Below are 16,120 nucleotides of genomic sequence, written 5' to 3'. Positions count from 1 at the left end.
TCTATGGGGATTCGTCAACATCATCTACACGGATTCTAATAATTGTTTTTATTTTAATATATGATTTAAGTGCAATATATATATATATATATATATATATATATATATATATATATATATATATATATATATATATATATATATATATATGGGAAAAGTGAATATATATTACAGCCCCACCTAAGCTTAGGTACTAAACCTCATGAAAATACGTTGTTTTACTATATAAAGATTGTGATTAGGGGATTCATGATTAACACTTCAAAATGGAGAATCATGATTTACACAATACTTTTGATAAGGAAGCAAGAACATTGATTATATTTGACCTTCTTGACGGTGGAAAACAATACTGTTCACTAGGGTGAAATAATAAACAATAATGGAGGAAGGAAAACAATGATGGTAAAACGATAATGTAGGAAAGAAATGTTATCGGGGACGATATATTTACCATTTGAAAACCAAATCAAGTACAATTACTAAGTTAAAACGAAATATTTTAGAGGTTTAATACCTAAGCTTAGGTAGCGCTGTAATGTATATTCCCTATCCCTATATATATATATATATATATATATATATATATATATATATATATATATATATATATATATATATATATATATATAGGTTATAGATCCGGTAAGAAATTTTTTTTGGTAGGAAGGTAAGAAGTTTTTTTTCTACATATTTTTTTGACGAACAAAATAAATGAATCACTAGATGATTCATTTGTAAGATGATTCACAAGAAAAAATTCCCAAAAAAACATCTTTATGATTAATTTTTAAGTAAATTAAGAAAAAAATCATTTTTATGACAATTTTAGTGAATAACAACAAAATCATTGTATAAATGAATCATCGAGATGTTTTTTTGAGAATTTTTTATTGTGAATCATCTTACAAATGAATCATCTAATTATTCATTTTGTTTGTTTGCGAAAAAAATATGTAGAAAAAAAATTTGTTACCTTCCTACCAAAAATTTACTTCTTATTTGATCTTGACTATATATATATATATATATATATATATATATATATATATATATATATATATATATATATAAGTTTTAGGCCCGTGGTAAGCACGACCCATGAAACATAATTGAGGGTAATTTAGGTATTTTATAAATTAAGGTAGAATGTTATCAAGGATTTTTTAAAAGTACAATATTCGTAATAAGCAAAGATGAAGCTACAATGTGATATGAATCTTGGGTGATACCTTTTTGTGTGGTGTTTCTCTCGTTTACTACCTTTGGTCTCTAATAAAGTGATGTGTCTTTTGTGCTTACGTTACCGAGCCAACCTATACCATCTATCATGGTCTCGAGGTGCATTTTTGACTCATAGTCGATAGATCCTCATGGCTTTACAATATCAAAAGAGTGGATCGTCTAAAAAATAATTCTATACATATGGAACTCGGATATGATGTCGGCTTTGAAAATCTCTAAATCTAACCTCTGAATACATTCACGGTTAATCACATGCAAGTTTTTTTTTTTTTTCAAGTTTGGACGCTTCATAATGTTTAAATAAAAAGAGGAAGGAGTAAATGTAAATATTTGAATAATAATAAAGAAACATAATATTTCATAGAAAAATTAATATGGAAATGTAAAATTTTGAATGATAATAAACAAACAAAATATTTCATAGAAAACATTAACATGATGTGATACAATGAATGTCTTTCTACAACAATAAAAAAAATACAACCTAATCAATAGAAAAAGAATGCAACAATATCATCTTTCTTGCATCCCACGTGAATTCAAGTATTATAACAACTTTTAACTCTTTCTAATTGGGAAATTAAACAAATAAATTACCACAAGAAAGTTTGTATCATGGATTATCACATTCTTGGTGTCAAGCAAGTGAATTTTGTATGTATTGGGATAACTTCACTCACTGCAAAATCAACAGAGCTCATTCTCATGATACATCACACATATTACACAAAACTGGAAACATCACACATATTACACAAAACTGGAAAATAGGGAGGAAATGTTTCACATAAACTCTTTGTAACTAAATCATATTGATCTAATATGTCGACACCATATTAGAAAAACAAAAGATAACTACAAATCTTACATGAACTTTTCTTTTCCATAATCAAAACCTAAGTTGATTCTTTCAAAAAACAAATTGTTGAAATAATTAGGGTAATGGGCTTAATTTTCACAAATATTAGGCATAAAAAAGCTGAGATACCCTGAAATCTAAGGAAACATTGTTGTTGTTGTGCAATGTCTTCCCCTTGATTCATCTTACACCTAAATCATAAAAGAAACTAATGTACTAATTATAGTAATATTTCTTTCAGTTGAAGAATTAATCAAACAGCTAATGTGCAAAAAAATTATTATATTTAGAAAGTGATAAATTTAAGGAAGACTCACCTGGTGGTCATGCACTTGAATTCCAACTTCTACCAAACAAAGAAAAACAATTAAATGAAATGAAATTAATAAAGCACTCTTTGTATCGATTACCAACTTTATGGTTCCAAAACCCAAGAAAGAAGCATAATTTGCCCAATAATTGATCGTTTAAGCAAAACCAAACAAATGCAAGAATATAAACTGGAAGGAAAATAATGAAGCGAACACGTTTATTATCAAATTTTCACGCATCTACAACCTCAAGAGTTTCTACATCCAAGGAAATAGCAGATACCTGCAACTGTAGGGTATGGAAGATGAAGTTCCATCTGAAGATTTGAGTTGAACAACTATAAAATAAAGGTGGGAATTAGGTACTAATCAAAACAGAATAATCTTGAACGAAATCAAAGAGCGTTGCCTAATTAAATCCATCTACACTACCCACATACTTGCCCGTGATCGCACTTCACGCTTCTTCTGTTTACACGGTTAAGATTATACGAAGAAACAGAGCATCAAAGGGAAACAAGAAAACTTACAAGGGAAATTAGAATTAAGGAGATTAATGATGAAATAAAGAGGCAAGGAAGAGAGTTTTTTGAATAAAAGAAATTTTGGTCATGAGGATGATGAACAAAGTTAAACTGAAGAAGAATCTATGGATGATTGCAGAGGGTATATGTGTTTCCTAGAAAAGTTACATCGTTAAAGAAAATGGATCCAAATGGCGTACTCCAAACCGTCGAACATGAAGTCAGATACATGCAGTCCAACGTGAGGATGTGGGGATCGACATTTTGAATCGACTTTATGTACATAACATCGTTCCTTTTTATGTCCACGTGACGTCCTTGAAATCCAATAAATGTGCAGTAGGAGCCATGAGAAAAATAGCAGTTGGCAATGGTTGAAACATCGTTGATCAATCAATACAACGCATCGGATAATGAGGCGGTTTGAATCCAGGTTGATGTATATGGCGTTGTTCAAAAAGGAAAGGTACGTAGCGTGGATTAAACCCTATAAATTTGATTTTCATGGGACGAGAAAATTAGGGCTTTTATATATAATAATGAAATGATATATATATATATATATATATATATATATATATATATATATATATATATATATATATATATATATATATATATATATATATATATATATATATATATATATATATATATATATATATATATATATATATATATATATAGAGAGAGAGAGAGAGAGAGAGAGAAAAAAAAAAAAAAGATCGAGTGATGACTCTTTTTAAAGTGAAGACTCGTGAGGATATCTTAAAAAAATTGAAAAAAATCTAAAAAAATACAAATCATAAAATCGAGCATAGTATTATATCCGGGAGAAAAAAAATTGGAAAAAAAAATTGTATCATTAAAATTGAAGCATGGATCATTTTTATAATCCATGATTCAACTTTTATGATCCATAATTCAATTTTAATGATAAAAAAAATCCAATTTTTTCTCCTGGATATAGTACTATGCTCGATTTTATGATTTGTATTTTTTTAAATTTTTTTACAATTTTTTTAAGGTGTTCTTATGAGTCCTCATTTTAAAAAGAGTCATCACAGAAACCGGAACATATATATATATATATATATATATATATATATATATATATATATATATATATATATATATATATATATATATATATATATATATATATATATATATATATATATATATATATATATATATATATATAAATCTTAATTATTATGTGAATGTATGGCTAATTATTGACCAATCATTTGATAATTGTATTTTTGTAGTTTTATTAATTAAATTAATTAGTATTTGATATTAACTTCCTATAATTATGGTAAGTAACTGGTAATTGACAATAATTAGTCTCCAATAAACCTACATGCTGGCAAAATCCTTCCTGTCGCCCATCATCATACAGTTCATCGCAATGACTTAGCGCCGACCATGAGTGAAGACGGTCTCAACCTTTTCGTCGGAATCAGTGTCGCCATACAACAATGACCTTCCAATGCTCTATTCTTGGACCTACGTGGCATGGATGGGTCTCGATTTGAAGACTCGCAAATCGATTTCAAGATGAAAAGTCTAGACCTACAACTCGATCTTTATTCATCAGTTTTAAGAAAAATACTCGATTTCTCAACTTCATTTAAAAATCATTTCACCTCCGTTTTGGGCGATTCTGGACATTTCTTCAAATATTTGCAGTGTTTAACTTTTATACAAGAAATTATGTAAGTTATTCTATCCTTTCTACTTGTTAGTTTTTCTTGTAGTAATTGCTTCTTGTTTTGATAAGCATTTTGTTTGTTGGAGTTGTTTGTATGTATCTTGTTACCTGATGAACGATTTATGCCACTTGCCATATTTTGTTGAATTTGGGTTTGTTTGGCTGTAGGATGGAATGGATTGTCTTTTGACAGGTAATTAGTTTTTAAACTTTTATACTGCTTCCTTTTTTAATTCAAAAATCGATAATTCTAGCCATAGCCATCTCTAATAAATTCAAATCTTCAAAGTTCTCATAAAACAATCCCCCCCCCCCCCCCCCCCCACCGATGTATGTATGCTGGATCATGTCTTATTTGTATATTTTTGAGCAATAGCTGAGTCTTGGTCTCTATCTGTTGAATAGGTGACCTGTAGAGCCGGTATTTGGAGCAATTATCGTTCAACTTTTCGTCAGACTGTGAGGTGAGTATTCCTCACTGTACTTACGGGTCGAAGGCACCAAGGCCAACCCTTCAGATTGGATATCCTGTTATATGATATTATGTTGTTATGTTGTAGAGATCTGTTAGATCGGTATCCTGGTATATAGGATGTTCGCATGCGGTAGTGATCTATAGATCTGGTTGTTATCTGTTGTCGGGTTATATGTTTATTTGTTATGTGTATGTCCACATGTTATGGTTGGTTGGGTTGAGACAGTCATGCTTTGTGATGAAGGCCAAGATACCCGGGGCGGTTCAGATAGACTGTAGGCCCTACGGGGCGGTCCAGTCAGGTCGAAGGCCCGACGAGCAGTCCATATAGTTTGTAGGCCCTACGAGGCGGTCCAGTCATGCCGAAGGCTCGGGGGCGGTCCAGATTAGCTGTAGGCGCTGCGAGTCGGTCCAGTCAGGCTGAAGACTCATGTATGCATGTTGTTGTTTGATATGTTTTATGTGGTGGTACTTTAGGGGAACTCACTAAGCTTGGGCTTACGATTTTAGTTTATTGTTTCAGGTACTTCTGATGATTGCGGGAAGGAGAAGGCATGAACGTACACATCCTCCCGTTGAATGTACTTATGATTTTGGGATACTATGACATTGGATAAACATTTTGGAATCAATGATTTTGTAAACATTTTATGATTATGGGTTGTTTTGAAAAGTTTAAAATTGTTGTGATTTTTGAGATGTTACAAAAACGCATTATGGGCCTAAATCCAAGAAGGCCCAAAGTCTAATAATGTCCCAAATTTGGAAAGACTATTGGCCTAACAAAACCCAAAACTCTAATAGTCCAAAAATGGCCCAAAACACAAGTCAACCAAAAGTCAAGTTGTTGGGTACGCCCGGCGTACTCAGACTTACGCCCAACATACTCCCTTTGGGGCCAGTACGCGCAACGTACAAGTTGGGTATGCCCAGCGTACTCCACATACAACCAAACCTCCATTAAGCACTTAATCGGTTAATCTACTAAGCTAAACTCTCAGATCTGATCCTAAATGGTGTCTTAACACGTAAAGTTGGCAACTTAACACCCTTTCATGACTTAATGGGGCCCAAGACTCAAAAAGAAGCATAAGAACAACTCTAACTCATGCATGGGCCAAGATGACTCATCAAGATTGCATTTTTATGAACAAGGGACCTAAAAAATGCCAAGATCTACCATCCCTAGCTTCTGCAGTAGCTCATACTCACAAGCTTGGCTTAAAGGACCATAAAAAACATAAACACAAGCCCTAACTAGATCTAACCTAATGATCCATCAAGTTAAGAGCTTTATACCTTAAATAACTTGCAAAGTTGATGAAAATTATGGATCTTCAAGCTCCAAGTCCACCAAAGCTTCACCACCAAGCTTCAGTTCCTTCAAAGGATCCTAAAACCCCACAAGATCACAACAATGGCTCACAAACACTCAAATGAAGGCAACAGTTTCGTTCTTAGGGTTTGGATAGGTGGAGGCGGGACATAAGAATGACCCAAAGCAACATAAGTTGTCTAAATAGGGCACAAACCCTAAAAATTAGGGTTTGTCCCAGTCGATCGTATGCCCCACGTACGCCCAACATACGTGGGTGCCTCCGCGATCATGCATCGAGCCATTACACCCAACGTACTCCTTAAGTACGCCCAACATACTCGGCTAGGGGCTAAAACCACCAATCTTCCGAAATCCATAACTTCTTTGTTCTAAGTTTGATTTCAACGTTCTTTATATCCACAGAAAGGTAATGAGAACCTTTACAATTCTATCAACTCTCCTTTTCCTTAAAACTTCTTGAGCTTAAACCCAAAATTCATAAATTGCCCGAACTATCACTTTACGGTTATAGCCTTGGGATCCAAAACACAAACTGAACTCTTAGATCACCTATCTATATTATCTACATCCAAGGGGTCTAAATCTCTCCTTCCCCAAGACCCGTAGACTTATGATAACTGATCCTTGGGTCACGACCCTAAATTCAGATACGATTCGAAACAAGGTGTTATAAGCAAAGATTCCAAGCATGGGATGCTTGTTTGAGTTCATAAATGGCACTCTAAAGCTTACATTAAATTTGGATACTTAGGATGTACAACAATACAAACACTTTAGGATATGTCATGAACACATAGTTAGTGAAACTTTCATTAAAGAAAATAGTTCTCACGTCCATTTGCTAGTTTATACCAATATTTTGTGTGTAACCCTTTGCCACCAGTTGGCTTTTATGTGTGTAACTTCCTTTCAATGTTAGTATTCTTTTTACATATATACTTTCACTTAACCTTGTTACAATCAGGTGATTGATTAACCACGTTCCATACTTAATTATCATACATAGATTTCAGCTCACAATTTATATATTCTCCTTCCACCTATCAAAATTTGGGCCTGATATGGGCATATGGCTTTTTGATAGCCGGTAGGCTCATCATGATCTACCATAGACCCATTACCATTATATATGAGTAAAAAGTATCCTTATGGTCAGGGCCGGTCCAGACGGCGGGCAACTCGGGCGAGCGCCCAAGGCCCACGTCTCCAGGGGGCCCAAAATTTCTGGGCTATGTAGTATATATATATATATATATATATATATATATATATATATATATTACCTAAATGATTTTTAGAGACTAAAGTTGATTTAAACTCAAACTAGCTCAAAAAATAAACAATTTGGCTTGCTTGTTATTGTTAATTGATCGCGTTTATAGTGAAGAATAAATGATATTTTTTTGAATCTTTATTATATTTGTCTTTAAGGGGCCATTTTTTTTTCTTTTCGCCTCGGACCCCATATACGTTTGGACCGGCCCTGCTTATGGTACATGATGTGCTCTATTAGAGAGACGGTTTTGTGTCAAATTCCTCAATAACTCTTTGCTAAGGCTCAACATGTTATATAACATTTTGTTGAGTACTAGTGCCAACAACAAGTTCTATATTGGCTGAATATAGAGTTTATTCAAGATCAATTTGGCTCCTACTAGCCTCCTTAGATATCAACCCCTTTCTAGGAAGACTGCCCTACGAGCAACAAATGTCTCAAAAGGTTTATAAAATTAATACCAAAAGATCCAATAGGATATCCAATAACATTTCTCTAATATGGGTTCTAATTTTTCGTGAGCTTCACAACGAATGTAAGCATTGCAAACTCATAATTTTAAATATGTTAGTGACGATTTATTATATTTTAGGAATCTTTGAAGCAGTTTCTAAGGCATATGCCCATGAACTTATTGATGGGTTATGAACATAACATCAATCCTATGGTGTTCATGCAACCCTAATTGCTTTGATCTAGGTTTTTCTAAGTAAACATACAAGATTGAATACCAAAGCAATAAACCCTAGATCTAACATACTATAATCAAATTAAACATATAATTAGGGTTTAGATCTTACCTTGATTGTTATGTAGCAATAACAATCACAAACCTCCTTGATCTTGACTCTTGAAAGCTTAGTGTCTCAAGTGTTGCACCTCTAATGGTGTCACAAACACCATGAACAACAAGATGACTTAGGAAAAGGAGGAGGAGCACCAAAAACGTCCAAGATCTTCTAGAGAAAGCTTAGCCACGTTTTTAGGAGCCCTAGGGGTCATTATATACTTGTGTGGGCTGCTAGGGTTTCAGGTGAAACCCTAATTCTCTGCTTAGGCCTTAAGCAACCTATGGAGTCCCTCTAGAAAGCCCTTGGACGAAATTCATATGGGTTTCCCATAGATTTCGTCCAATGCCCTTTCCATTAGGAATCCATAGCCCAACTTGCAACTATCATATAATTTCAATATCGGTCCCCTTTATTTAATTAATCTCTTTTAGCCACAAAATTAATTCTTAATTAATTCTTGACCAATATTAATTAAACAATATGATTTCTCTTTTAATATATTATTCATATAATATATTAATAAATCATAATCAATCATTTTTCTCCTTAATTCATCCTATCAGTTGCTATGGTGAAGGCAACCCAAAAGGACCATGCTCATAATCGGGTCAAGTACATACTAAAATAGTTATGGGCTTAGACTAGGGATGAGCAGCGGAAGCGGGTACCTGCTTTCGGAACCGGAACCACCTCGAAACTGCCGGTTTTGGAACTGGAACTGCCTTAAGCGGTTCCGGTTCCGGTTCCTAAAGTTTCGGAACAGCCCGAAGCTGTTCCGGTTCCAATTCTCATTTTTATGAAACCGGTACCCGCTGGATACCCGCCGGTTCCGGTTCCAATACCGGTTACCCGGAACCGGCGGTTAACCGGAACCGGTACAGCCGGGTACCCACCTTTTTCTAAAAAATATATATTTAATTTTTATATTTTGGTGACTTTGTTTTTAAAAAAATAGGGAAAATAATTTTTACGTGACCTTAGTCGTTTTTAGGGTTTGTGAGATTCATTCTTACAAAAAATCGCCGACACACTCTCTTCTTCTCGTCACTCTCTCCTCTCAAACCAGTCCTCGTTGGTCACATTATCGGTTAACTAGAAATACCACCGCTATCATCCGCCGGTCCGCCCAACATCAAACGTCATTCATCCGTCATCTTTGTTCATTTGGCTCAATCGAAGGTTCAATCTGCAACTATTATCTCAATCGTAAGATGCCGACACATGTCTTTATCTCTCTATTCTCTCCGACGCTGTTAACTCTCTGGTTATCCTTATCAATCGCCGACCAAACCTGCTCAAGTGGTAAGATTCATCTGTTATGTGGATACTCATGAAATTGTTGCTTCTCACCACTTCAAATATGTGTTTTCAACTACGCAGGTGGATACTTATGAAATTGATGTTGTAAAAATGGTAAGGTTCAGTTTTAGATTTAGAGTATGCGTTCGTCTGTGTTTGCTTTGAACTGCGGTGATAGGAATCGACGATCGGAGTGGCGTTTTTTTTGCAAACCCTAGCAGTAAGCTTACTAGAATCTTGTTCATATCCGGTTTCTTTTGTGAAATTGAACTGTGGAATTTTCATAGTGATCAGTGGATCGATCATATGGCTTGTTTAACTTGGAATTGTGGTGATTTGTAGTAGTTGATACTTGATAGGATATAGATTGTTAACTAAGAACACTTAACTGAGTTCAAATAGAATGAGAGTGCATGTTTCTGTTAAGTTTTTTTTTCTTTCTTACAGACTTACAGTAGTACTTGATATGGAACCATGTTTGAATTTTTAAGGAATCATAGGCTAATAGCAATGAAATTATTAACTTTAGATTTTAGGTAATTCTTAGCATATCGTACTAGTATTTCAGTTTGGATCACTGACTTTCACTTGTGGCAGATAATTATAGATATATTTTGATTTCCACTAACTTATGAATGTGTGAGTTTTGGCCTTTATTGCATCTTATCAATTTTTGTACTGATTGCTGTAAGTTAATGAAATTAAATGTTTATCTTTATTACCAACATCTTGATGCAAGTTTCTTAGTAGTGATTTGGTTTCTTTTATTTATTATATCTTCTAGTTTTTCTTTTTTCTTTCTTATGTTTTCGGAACTAATTTCACTTTCTGTTTACTTGACTAATTTTAGGATTCATTTACACGGGTTAAAAAGTGGATTCCAAAACTTCAAAAACAAGGTGAGCAGATATCATCAACTACTTTAGGTTTCACTTCCTCCATAAATCTTTCAACTTTAATTCCATACAAAAACCAGTAACCCTTTTCTTGGTTTTCTCCCAATTGATCTTGTTCACTTCTATATTTTTTATCTTCTTTTCATTCATTGTTCAAAATCTTGGATGAATTCATATTTCATCGTGTGCGTGGTGTAGGTAATCCAAACATGGTAAAACTGCTGCTAGTGTTAACGATGTATTTCAGGAATATGGTAAGATTTAAAAATTTGCACTCTTTAATTTAAATTATAAAAAAAATATTTGGCTTTTATTTATGAGATAATAATTATTGTGTTTGAAACAGCCAAGAGATTGCCTAGAGCTCAGCCTACTCAAAATCCAGCATGAATGGTTCTTGTTGACAGAGTTGAAGGAGCTAGTGTTGCATCTTGTTGTTGGCTCTTGCTATTGTGTTATTTAAAAGTAGGAAATGTTTTTAATAGCTAGTTATTTAAAAAATCAAATTTTTGTAAATGTTTTGGTTTTATATCTTGTACTTGTATTGTTTGTATAGGTTAATTTACATAATTTATATGACATGTATAAAATAACAAGTTTTAATACTCAAAAAGCTGGGTACCCGAAACTGGAACCGGTTCCGGCGGTTCCGGGAGCGGTTCCAATTTTCTAGGAACCGGTGTAGGCGGTTCCGGTTCCAATACCAAAAACTTAAGAACCGCCGGTTCCGGGAGCGGTTCCAGTTCCAGCTAAAATAGGCGGGTACCCGGTTATGCTCATCCCTAGCTTAGACACCTAATCCAACAGTCTCCCACTTGGATAAGTCTAATAACTATTAAGTATAACTTCAGAACCTGATCAGCAATCGTAGCTTTCAAAAGCCGCTGTCAACTCTGATCTTATCAGTAATGCGTCCTTTAGATAAGGGATCATATATTCCTCCATTCTAGATATCGTATGAACTGAGACATGGATTTTAATCATACTCTCTGTTCATGTGTTGTTTCCCGATTTCCGATTTATGACGACTGACAACAGACTACAATTGAACACATCAACTTAGTCCCAGCTTGGCCAAACTCTTAGGGTGTCATCACTAAATCATCGAGGGGCCCACATATATCGCTTTTATCCCACTTTGGGTAAAAGGAACGGATAAACTTCGACTCAAATGCTCGCTTGTACCTACTCATCAAATCACACACAACAATATGTTTTATAACACCAAGTTACTGGTGCGTTTACATATTATCAATGTGCAACCGACTTGTAAATTACAACTCACATGTCTCGGTTTCAAGAATATAAGATATTATCGTCTCACTAATCACTCGTGATAAAATCCATGAAGTGATTCAAGTGAGTGTGGGTTTAATCCAATACTCAAATCTTATTTCAGAAGTACTCATAAACACTGCAGCAGACTTTTGCTATGTCTAAGACGCTTTAGACAATCTACAGTCGGATTCATGACAATCTTCTTTCATACCTACTTCCAAAGTATGATCGAATGTGGAAGGTTTGAATAATCTTATTATTCGGGAAGTCAAAACATGCAAAATGAAACACAAGAATAATACTAATCCTATATGGCCCCAAACTTTTGAGTATAAATAAAACACCTTTATTTAATCACCATATTAATTACTCATTATTCATTGTATAATGTTTCGGATAATCAACTTATTACTTGAATTATAACAGTTGTCCCATGCTCCAAGCATGCACACTATGTTTACCTATGGTCTTTACTTTGTGAAATAGATCAATTGAACACATTTTAAATGATACTCATTTCATAATTCCTAATCCTTATCATAAGTGTAAGAATACCAAATTCTTGCCACTATTAGAATATGTCAGATTCTAACATTTTATGCAACGATCCTTTCATAATGTCACAGCACCAAAGCCACCAAGACTTTGCCAATGATACTACAAAGTGCTCTAATGGAGATTGTTACAAGGCAATTCCATAAATATGAAGTCTCACATTCAAAGTACATTCCTTTGAACATCCTTCTTGCATAAAAGTTTCTAATCTAGACATAGATTCTCGATATCCAACTCCCAATATGGAAACATTTCCATATTTGCAATACGACAACTCATTATTAATAGAATCATATCTAATCATAATAATGTCATTATGGTCCATATGTTACTATACTTCCAACTGCCCACAAGTGACCAATCCTTGGCGAACCTCATATTGTCCTTGACAGTCGTTTAATTTAAAAATAGTCATATCTGGTTCTGGTCCTTTTTCCCTCTTAATGCCCTAGACATTTGGAAAATTTAGAACGTTCGAATATTACAGCACATGCAATTGATCCTATACCCAAAGCGTATGGGACACGATTCATAATGAAAAACGTGATACTTTACCAGTTTCTTGCTATAATATTACCATATATAGAATTCCTTAATGTTGAATCTTTTCAACATAACATCCATATATGTCTTTTGACTAAATTTGATTAAAATTTCTCGATCCAAGCCTTTAGATTTTGAAACGAAGTATAATATTCTCTCCCTTAATTGTAGAAAAACAATTTTTCAACCACTGCAACTTTGCAAAGTGAAACTTTTGTTTTCTACAATTAATATTGCTAACTTGCAACACTTAAAATAATAATCATGTTCCCACTAACATGATGATTATATCCATACCAACATAACATTTATGCTCCCACTAACTTTGACACGTATTTAGAAAACAGTTGGACTTCTAGAAATCAATACGTATTGACTTCCAAAGTTCATATTTCTAATACGATATGCTTCGATAAGCCTTTATCTAAGCTTCTCAAACTCATACACCTTTTTTAGATAGCTCACATGTGTGTCTAAACAATTCTAGAACTTATAGCAATAAGTCTCGAATGTTCAAACTAATTGCCAAATCTCACAATTCGAACTATGAAGAGGGATGTCGTAATCATAATCGAATTTGAGAATGCAAATATCACAATTGCCATATCCTTAAAATCTCTCTTAGTGAAAGCGTTTCCTCACAATCATTTTCATGAAACGGAGAGAAACCTTATGACACTTAGATTTTATGGTGTATGTGCTCTTAACCATGTGTATTTGTCATAACCATAATCATAAGATAATGTTCGTGAAAAATCCAAACTCTTATGGACAGAACCTGTTCATTCTTAATTTCTTGCCATCAAGGGTCCCACCATTGCTTCCAAGTTATTTATCAGCTCACCTATACTAGTCAATGTACTTTCATTGAACAAGGTGCTTGCCCTTATGCAGTCAATTGAGAACTCGTAGAACTCATATGTATAAGTAACTTTACTGGAATGGCATAGAAATAAAACTTTGTCAACACGATAGGTTACAAACCTCAAGTCGTGCGTTAGTGTCTAATAGGTTTACTCTTGATTAGTTCTTGAACCTTTTCAAGATCATTTAGTCTCCTACTGACCTCTTGACATATAAGATTCTCTTGTCAAGAAACATTTCTTGACAAACAAATATTCAAGAGTTAGTGAGGATTCTTATCAAGACAAACACTACACACAATTGGTATTAGTTGGTCTTTGTCTTATCCAAGACATCACAATTTACCAATTTCAAACGTGCAAGAGTAAGAAAAACATTTTTTTACTCCACATTTGATGAGTGTGTTAGAACTTCTTAAGATGTGTCACTCAAGTCACAGTCTTGTAGTATGACTCTAAGACTTGATTCTGGAACGAAGTGTGATTCACCTTTTGATTTAACCATTTCAACAATTTCTGATTCCTCTTATTAGCCATACTAGTGCACTAAGGTTTACCTAGATGATCAATTGTGATATGGTTTCACAATCAATAAGACGATCATAAAATATGATACTAAAGTACTCTCCCATCTTTTCAGATTGGAAAAACTTTTATCTTTCTGCTTGATTGATTCTTCTTATCCGTTCTGCCATTCATTGAAACTTTTCAATGATTCAGAATTACACTTAATCTTGTAAGCATAACCACATTTACTAGACTTTTAGTAAATCATGACGAATAATCTTATTGTTATTTGTGGTGGACTCGACCAGTGCACAACATTGCGTACTAGATCCTTTAATCCTTCACTTAACTCACATACTTGTGTGATCAAGGAATTAGTCTTAATTTCCTAAGTACCAAGATTTCCATACATCACATGATTCAAATCATATGATTCCAAGCTTCTGTCCATTTGAAACTTGGGCGATGGGAATCTTTCCATACTTAGAAAACTTCGACACTACCATAAATAACATAACTAAGAATCACATCCACTTAATATTGCTTATAATAGAAACACACGAGCATCAAGTTTTCACAAATGATATTGCAAGGGGATATAAATAAGACAAAACTCAAAATTTATTTTATTTATAAAAAGGTGCGGAAAACTTGTCCTTACAATGCAAATTCAAATGAAAACTATGCTATTTCATATTCCTAAACAATCTATCATAACTCTAAAAGTAGCAGCTCCAAAAATCCGATCATCGAATAATGCGATCCATTTCTTCGCGATCAGACTCAGCTCGCTTCTTCCTTTAAGCTTCCTTTATTTTCTTCGATCCTACAAAACGTCCAAATGTAATCTTATCACATCATGTATTAAGAATCTAAAATAGAAAACTTAATAGAGTTAGATAGTGGATTTTACCTGAAGCAGAGTCATACATCTTGACTCTCCCATCTCTTAGATCTCTCAGGTAGTCAGGACAGCTTCGTAACCAATGCCCCCTCTTTTGGCAGTAGAAACATATGGATTCTTCTGGAACGGTACACAGGACTATCTCATACTCAGCCTTTCTCTTGCGTAGAGAAAACTTTTCTGGACTTCCAATGTTGCCATTGCCCATAGAAGGTTGGGATATTGATTTACCAGACAAATTTGCTTGACTAGTGCCCCAAATCATCACTGATTCAGCAGCAATAAGCAAATAAGTCAAATCAATGAGGGTCACATCGTGGTCCATCATATAGTACTCTCTAATGAACTCACTATATGATTCGGGAAGTGAATGAAGAACCAAGTCAACAACCAACTTCCTTGAGACATCGACACCCAACATTCCCAATCTATCAATATACAACTTCATATCCAAGACATGAGCACATACAGACTTTCCATCTTCGTGTCTTTTTGCCAATAGGGCTTGAGTGACCTTGAACTTTTCAAGTCTTCGAACACGTGGGTCAGGGAGAATTATTGGAGAAGGTGGAGGTAGTGAAGCATGATTTCCATTTCCACAATCCAATCGTGGAACACCATCTTCAAGTGGAAAACTTTTTCCAACGGATTCAGGAAGACCATAGTTGTTAGACTTTGACATCTACAAAACGGGACAAATTCAAGTTAGTTGATAAAATCCTTAATATAGCACCCAAA

General features: G+C 34.0%; 1 long non-coding RNA gene across 1 annotated transcript; it reads right to left on the bottom strand.

Annotated features, from left to right (window-relative positions):
* Positions 1 to 1,711: 1,711 nt before the first annotated feature.
* LOC145104579 (uncharacterized) lies at positions 1,712 to 3,419 on the bottom strand. The gene is made up of 3 exons (XR_013707103.1): positions 2,856 to 3,419; positions 2,699 to 2,753; positions 1,712 to 2,450 (listed from the first exon to the last, which is right to left on the bottom strand). It is a non-coding gene; the product is annotated as an uncharacterized LOC145104579 (long non-coding RNA).
* Positions 3,420 to 16,120: the final 12,701 nt, after the last annotated feature.

Source organism: Lactuca virosa, chromosome 1 (genome assembly GCF_052849685.1).
Source record: "Lactuca virosa cultivar CGN04683 chromosome 1, Lactuca_virosa_CGN04683_v6, whole genome shotgun sequence".
In the NCBI taxonomy this organism is placed as follows: Eukaryota; Viridiplantae; Streptophyta; class Magnoliopsida; order Asterales; family Asteraceae; genus Lactuca; species Lactuca virosa.
This window is presented reverse-complemented; position numbering and strand designations above follow the sequence as displayed.